This window comes from Diceros bicornis, chromosome 8 (assembly GCF_020826845.1).
Source record: "Diceros bicornis minor isolate mBicDic1 chromosome 8, mDicBic1.mat.cur, whole genome shotgun sequence".
In the NCBI taxonomy this organism is placed as follows: Eukaryota; Metazoa; Chordata; class Mammalia; order Perissodactyla; family Rhinocerotidae; genus Diceros; species Diceros bicornis.
Genome location: NC_080747.1, coordinates 39,816,725 through 39,824,862, shown reverse-complemented (window position 1 = coordinate 39,824,862; position 8,138 = coordinate 39,816,725).

Sequence of the window (8,138 nt, the reverse complement as noted above, 5' to 3'; positions counted from 1 at the left end):
CAAATACAATAAGCAGAAACAGTAGATGAATGTGTGCACACAGGATACCGTGACTACCCCAGCCCTCTTCCCCCTACTTGGTTCCCAAAACCTGGCAGCTGGAGTCAAAAGATAATGACACTGGAGTTTCCCTAATAAAATGTCCCAGCCAGATCACCCTAAAGGGAAGGCAAGTCCCATCCATGTCCTCAGAGCTTCCAATCAGCTTTTTAGTCTCCCTGTCTTAAGCATGAGCACACAACTAAAGACGACTAGACATCGAAGGAAAATCTCCAATGTGGAAGATAGAGACCCATACAAACAAACAAACAAGCAGTATAAAAAATAGAGACCAAGCAGGGGAAATAAAACTTTTTAAAGTTAAAAAAGACCCTTTCAGTAGCAGTACTCATATCAGATAAAATAGACTTTAAAACAAAAACTGTAAAAAGAGACAAAGAAGGGCATTCCATAATGATGAAGGGAACAATCCAACAAGAGGATATAACACTTGTAAATATCTACACACCCAATGTAGGTGCACCTAAATATATAAAGCAATTATTAACAGACATAAAAAGAGAAATAGACAGTAACACAATAATAGTAGGAGACTTTAACACTCCACTTACACCAATGGATAGATCATCCAAACAGAAGATCAATAAGGAAACATTGGCCTTAAATGACACACTAGAACAGATGGACCTAGTAGATATATACAGAGCATTCCATCCAAAAACCGAAGAATACATGTTCTTTTCTAATGCACATGGAACATTCTCCAGGATTGATCACATATTAGGCCACAAAACAAGTCTCCATAAATTTAAGAAGATTGAAATAACACCAAGCACCTTTTCTGACCACAACGGTATGAAACTAGAAATCAACTATAGGAAGAAAATCAGAAAAGCCACAAATACATGGAGATTAAACAAAATGCTACTGAACAACGACTGGGTCAATGAAGAAATCAAAGAAGAAATCAAAAAATACCTGGAGACAAATGAAAATGAAAATACGACATGCCAGAATTTATGGGATACAGCAAAAGTGGCTCTAAGAGGGAAGTTTATAGCAATACAGGCCTATCTCAACAAACAAGAAAAATCTCAAATAAACAATCTAACAATACACCTAAAGGAAATGGAAAAAGAAGAACAAACAAAGCCCCAAATCAGTAGAAGAAGGGAAATAATAAAAATCAGAGCAGAAATAAATGAAATAGAGACTTAAAAAACAATAGAAAAAATTAATAAAACCAAGAGCTGGTTCTTTGAAAAGATAAACAAAATTGAAAAACCTTTAGCTAGACTCACCAAGAAAAAAAGAGAGAAGGCACAAATAAGTAAAATCAGAAATGAAAGAGGAGAAATTACAACAGACACCTCAGAAATACAGAAGATTATAAGAGAATACTATGAAAAGCTATATGCCAACCAATTCGACAACCTGGAAGAAATGGATAAATTCTTAGAATCATAAAACCTTCTAAAACTGGATCAAGAAGAAGTAGAGAGTTTGAATAGACCACTCACCAGTAAGGAGATTGAAACAGTAATCAAAAACCTCTCCAAAAATAAAAGTCCAGGACCAGACGGCTTCCCTGGTGAATTCTACCAAACATTCAAAGAAGACTTAATACCTATCCTTCTCAAACTCTTCCAAAAAATTGAGGAGGGGGAAGCTCCCCAACTCATTCTACGAAGCCAACATTACCCTGATACCAAAACCAGACAAGGACAACACAAAGAAAGAAAATTACAGGCCAATATCACTGATGAACATCGATGCAAAAATCCTCAACAAAATACTAGCAAATCGCATACAACAATACGTTAAGATTATACACCATGATCAAGTGGGATTTATTCCAGGTATGCAGGGATGGTTCAACATTTGCAAATCAATCAAAGTAATACACCACATTAATAAAATGAAGAATAAAAATCACATGATCATCTCAATAGATGCAGAGAAAGCATTTGACAAGATGCAGCATCCATTTATGATAAAAACTCTGAATAAAATGGGTATAGAAGGAAAGTACCTCAACATAATAAAGGCCATATATGACAAACCCACAGCTAATATCATCCTCAATGGTGAAAAACTGAAACCTATCCCTTTAAGAACAGGAACCAGACAAGGATGCCCACTGTCACCACTCCTATTTAACATAGTACTGGAAGTCCTAGCCAGAGCAATCAGGCAAGAGAAAGAAATAAAAGGGATCCAAATTGGAAAGGAAGAAGTGAAACTGTCACTATTTGCAGATGACGTCATAATTTTATATATAGAAAACCCTAAAGAATCCACCAGAAAACTTTTAGAAGTAATAAACGAATATGGTAAAGTTACAGGATACAAAATCAACATACAAAAATCAGTTGCATATCTATACACTAACAATGAAGTAGCAGAAAGAGAAATTAAGAATACAATCCCATTTACAATTGCAACAAAAAGAATAAAATACCCAGGAATAAACTTAACCAAAGAGGTGAAAGATCTGTACACTGAAAACTATAAAACATTGCTGAAAGAAATTGAAGAAGACACAAAGAAATTCCGTGCTCTTGGATTGGAAGAATTAACATAGTTAAGATGTCCATACTTCCTAAAGCAATCTATAGATTCAATGCAATCCCTATCAAAGTTCCAACAACATTTTTCACAGAACTAGAACAAAGAATCCTGAAATTTATATGGAACAACAAAAGACCCCGAATAGCTAAAGAAATCCTGAGAAAAAAGAAGAAAGCTGGAGGTATGACACTCCCTGATTTCAAAATATACTACAAAGCTATAGTAACCAAAACAGCATGGTACTGGCACAAAAACAGACACACAGATCAATGGAATAGAATCGAAAGCCCAGAAATAAACCTACACATCTATGGACAGCTAATCTTTGACAAAGGAGCCAAGAACATACAATGGAGAAAAGAAAGTCTCTTCAACAAATGGTGTTGGGAAAACTGGATAGCCATATGCAAAAAAATGAAAGTAGACCCTTACCTTACACCATACACAAAAATTAACTCCAAATGGATTAAAGACTTGAATGTAAGACCTGAAACTATGGAACTTCTAGAAGAAAACATAGGCAGTACGCTCTTCGATATCGGTCTTAGCAACGTCTTTTCAAGCACCATGTCAGACCGGGCAAGAGAAACAATAGAAAAAATAAACATATGGGACTACATCAAACTAAAAATCTTCTGCACAGCAAAGGAAACCATCAACAAAATGAAAAGACAACCTAACAATTGGGAGAAGATATTTGCAAACCATACATCTGATAAGGGGTTAATCTCCAAAATATATAAAGAACTCATGCATCTCAACAACAAAAAAACTAACAACCCAATTAAAAAATGGGCAAAAGACCTGAACAGACATTTCTCCAAAGAAGATATACAGATGGCCAACAGACACATGAAAAGATGTTCAAAATCATTAACTATCAGGGAAATGCAAATCAAAACTACAATGAGATATCACCTCACGCCCGTCAGAATGGCTATAATTAACAAGACAGGAAACAACATGTGTTAGAGAGGATGTGGAGAGAAGGGAACTCTCCTACATTGCTGGTGGGAGTGCAAACTGGTGCAGCCACTATGGAAAACAGTATAGAGATTCCTCAAAAAATCAAGGATAGAACTACCATAAGATCCAGCTATTCCACTGCTGGGTATTTATCCAAAGAACTTGAAAACACCAATGCGTAAAGATACATGCACCCCTGTGTTCATTGCAGCGTTATTCACAATAGCCAAGACTAGGAAGCAACCTAAGTGCCCATCAAGGGACGAATGGATAAAGAAGATGTGGTATATATACACAATGAAATACTACTCAGCCGTAAGAAACGATGAAATCCAGCCATTTGTGACAACACGGATGGACGTTGAGGGTATTATGCAAAGTGAAATAAGTCAGAGGGAGAAGGTCCAATACCATTTGATTTCCTTCATTAAGTAGTAGATAATAACAACAATAAACAAACACACAGAGACAGAGATTGGATTGGTGGTTACCAGAGGGGAAGGGGGGAGGGAGGAGGGTGAAAGGGATAATTCAGCACATGTGTGTGGTGATGGGTTGTAATTAGTATTTGGGTGGTGAACATGATGTAATCTATGCAGAAATAGAAGTATAATGATGTACACCTGAAATTTATACAATGTTATAAACCAATGTTACTGCAATAAACAAAAAATTTAAAAAATAAATAAAATAAAATACCTATGTTAATAATAAATAAATTAAAAAAGACCCTTTCAGACATGGGTATTGCAATCACAAAACCAGAACAGGATGCTACAAAAAAGGAACATTTAGAGAACAACAAAAAGAAGAGATCTTAGAATTTGAAACTATAAAGGCAGAAATGAAACAGTAGGAGAGTTGGCACAAAAAGTTAAATTTTTCTACCAAGTAAAGCAAAATGACAGAGGCAGAACGTAGGAAACAAAGATTACAAAAATTAGAGTGTTTTAGGTCAGGCTGCTATAACAAAGTACTGTAGACTGGTTGGTTTATAAACAACAGAAATTTCTCTCTCACAGTTCTGGAGGCTGGAACACCTAGCACATGGTCGGGTTCTGGGGAGAGCCCTCTTCAGGGTTACAGACTTCTTGTTATATCCTCACATGGCAGAAAGAGAGCAAGCTAGCTCTTTGGCTTCTTCTTATAAGGGCACTAATCCCATTCATAAGGACTCCACCCTCACGACCTAATTACTGGCCAAGGGCCCCATCTCCTAATACCATCACATTAGATTAGATTAGATTTCAACCTATGGATTTTTCGGTGACCCAAACATTCAGTCCATAACAGAGGGCCAGTCCATAAGTTATAATATCTAATAGGCATTCCTGGAAGGAAGAACAGAGAAAGCTGAGTGAAGTAAGTCTTCGGTGAAGTAATTCAAGGACATTTCTTAGGATCTAAGGACGTGATCTGCAGATTGAAAAGGCTCCCTAATACCCCAGCACAGTGGATAAAATAGATTCACATCAAAGCACATCCTTGAAATTTCACAATATTAGCATCAAAGTTTATTAGATTCCAGAGAAAGAGACAGTAAAAACAATACAAACTGATCATATCTGAAGGATCAGGAATCAGAACGGCTTTGGACTTCTTAACAGCGATACTGGAAGAAATAAATGGAGCATTTCAGTTTCCAGTAATGACAGGCTGGGAAAGTGAGCAATCCTCCTGCTGAAAACACTGGATAAAATATATTTTGAAAATAAAAATACCTTAAAAGCATTAAAGGCATAAAAGGACAGTTGGGAACTCTCAGATCGCTTTTCAGATGGGAGCTTGTAACCAGAGAGGCAAGCAGAACATCAGAGCAATAATGGCAAACCTGAGCCAGCCTCGCTCTCCTTCCCCTGACCTGCAGGGAACTGTGGGGAGGATTGCCTTGGTGCTATCTTGGGGAGCAGGAGAGGAAAAAAGGGGGGGGGAAAGGGAAAGAAGCTGTCCTGAGGAGGTCCATGGATTGTCCTCACATGAAATTTTATTCAGAATACATGTAACCTGGGTGGGCCAGGAGCTCTCACACCTTGATGTGGTCCTTCCTGATAGTGCCCTTGGGCACCTGGTAGAAACAAATGGAAAGCTCTTCAGGAAGGCACAGCTCTGCAGTCTAGACCTCACAGAACCACACCAGAAAACAAAACATGAACTTGAATGAGAATAGATACTAGAATGATCAGTCATGAACTTTAAATAACTATGCTTACCAAGTTTAAAGAACTAAAGAATTAAACTTAAAAATACCTTCAGGAAACAAGGATTGTGAAAATGATGTAGCAGTTTTGAAAAGAACCAAAGAGAATTTCCATAAATGAAAAATATATGAAATTAAAAAAAGAGACAGTAAAGTAATGCCTTTGCAATTCAGATGGAAAATGATAGCTGATCTGAAATTCTATACCCAGCTAAACTATTAATAAACTACCAGGCTTTACTAGGATAGAGAGATTTTTGACAAGCAATGTTTCAAAAAGCTTACCTTCCCATGCACACTTTCTGATGAAGTTACTGTAGGACATGGTCCATCAAAATCAAATAGTAAACAAAGGAGATGTGGAAAACAGTAGATCTAACATAGGAGAGAGGCAAAGGGGATCTCCAGGAGAATATTGAAACAAGGTACCAGGGTGACAGCTGTGTACCAGGTACAGAGGACATCTGTCCATATTGGAGCAGTGTGATTCAAGAGACAGACACGTTGAGAGCTGTCATCACTAAGATCCCTGCCATCATTCAACTCTCTCTCTCTCTCTTTTTTTTTTTATCAAAGACACAATGCCTTGCCATATTCTTATATGTACTGACTTTTCTTGACCATTGCTATAAAAATTCTTGTTCTCCCCTCCATGTCCAGGGAGGATCAACTGAGGAGCTCATCCATTCCAAGGTGTTTGACCTATTCATGAGAGCAGGAGGTAGGTCATATGATCTTAGAAGCAGAAAATACAGGGCATCCCACTCCCTTTGACACTATTTTTTATCATAATCTGTATGTTCCACCCTGCAGCCCTGCCAGATGCCCCCAATCATGGTCACAGCCATCTGTTTCCCAGAATTTATTCTTTTCCTAAAGGTTTCCAGAGCTCAATCAATTTCCTAAAATCAAACTTAGTAAAACACCTATACCCCTGCATGTAAGTAACAACCCCCCATACTAGGATGTACAATGATTAAAACACCACTTACTGGGTACCTTATAATTAATGATTGTTACAAACAGTTGACTTGTGAGATGCAGCAACGTGCAAGCCTGCATGCAAACTTGGTGCCCTGTTCAAACCACCCTCATGTCATTCTGATGTCTCCTAATTGTTTTTGGGAGTAATTTGAGACTTTACCTATGTATCATTTTGTTTAAAATATTGAATTTGGAGACATAAAAAATCTTTCCCTACAAACTTCAGCTGAAAAATGTATTGAGAACCTGCACTCTGTGAAATTGGGGGATTAAAAGCCAATGGGTCTTCTAACAGGAAAACATCACCAGAGAAATGCCCTGCCAGTTGCCTTGTAGCCTGCAAATCTTTCCTTCAGTGATATTATCCCAGAGCTGAATTCCAGGCGAGCCTTAGCAGGAGGGAAGTCCTACCGTCATCTTTGTTCCTGAGAATTTCCACCATCCCAAATAAAGGCTGTCTTTATGGGAGAGAGGGGATGCTTAATAAGAAATTCAGGATATCCATCAGTTGTTGAAAAACACATACTGAAAGGATGATTTCCCCGCTCTTGTCTGATTGGTCAGTTAGAATTTGATGATTCGAGTAATTCCAGGAAATGAGATTCATGACGTCAATCTATGCTGCCATTTGTCTCAGCCATTCGATTTTCCCCTTATTACTGGCTGCTCTTAGCAGTGTTACAAAGTCAGGTGGGGTCAATTACAGCATAAATTTCACTAGATACTTCTTATTTTAGAGCCCGTACCATTAGAAGAAATTCTGCCAAGAACTTCTACTGCAGTCTTAAATGAATTCATATGACCCTGACACACACGATTTACTAACAATTGTTATGCTTCGGGTTGGAAATTTGCCAAGAAAATAAAGTCCTAGGTGCTTCTGTCTATATCTGTACTTTCACGGGTTAAAGTGATTACATAGCTGAATTGGATCTGGATTTGCTAATTGATACCATGCTATTTTAAAGGGCTTAAATAATTGGGGTTTTTTTGCAGTCTTTTTAATTTGAAACTAAGTAAAATGTCTCTTACGGATGTTTCTCTTAAAGTCTTTCATTAAATTATGAAACATTCACTTTGCTATTTAATAAATGCCTGATGATATTAATGGCTTATTTTAAAATGAAGACTATTTTGTTTTAAGCAGGATCAGAAATCTTAAGGTAATGATTCTAATCACCAATTCCAACGGGTGTGTTGGGGGGTTTTTCCCACACCACCCCCCAGCAATTCTCTGACACTATTAGCATCAGATCCTACAGGTTAAGGGCTCAGTCCTACGAGACTGTCACCGACCCCCATTTCAGGTGCCAATAGCAAGTCCAGATTGCCACCTGTGCTTCTGACCAACTCGCTACAGATGGAGCTTCCAGAAACCCCCTCCTCAGGTTCAATTTCTTTGCTAGAGTGGCTCACAGAA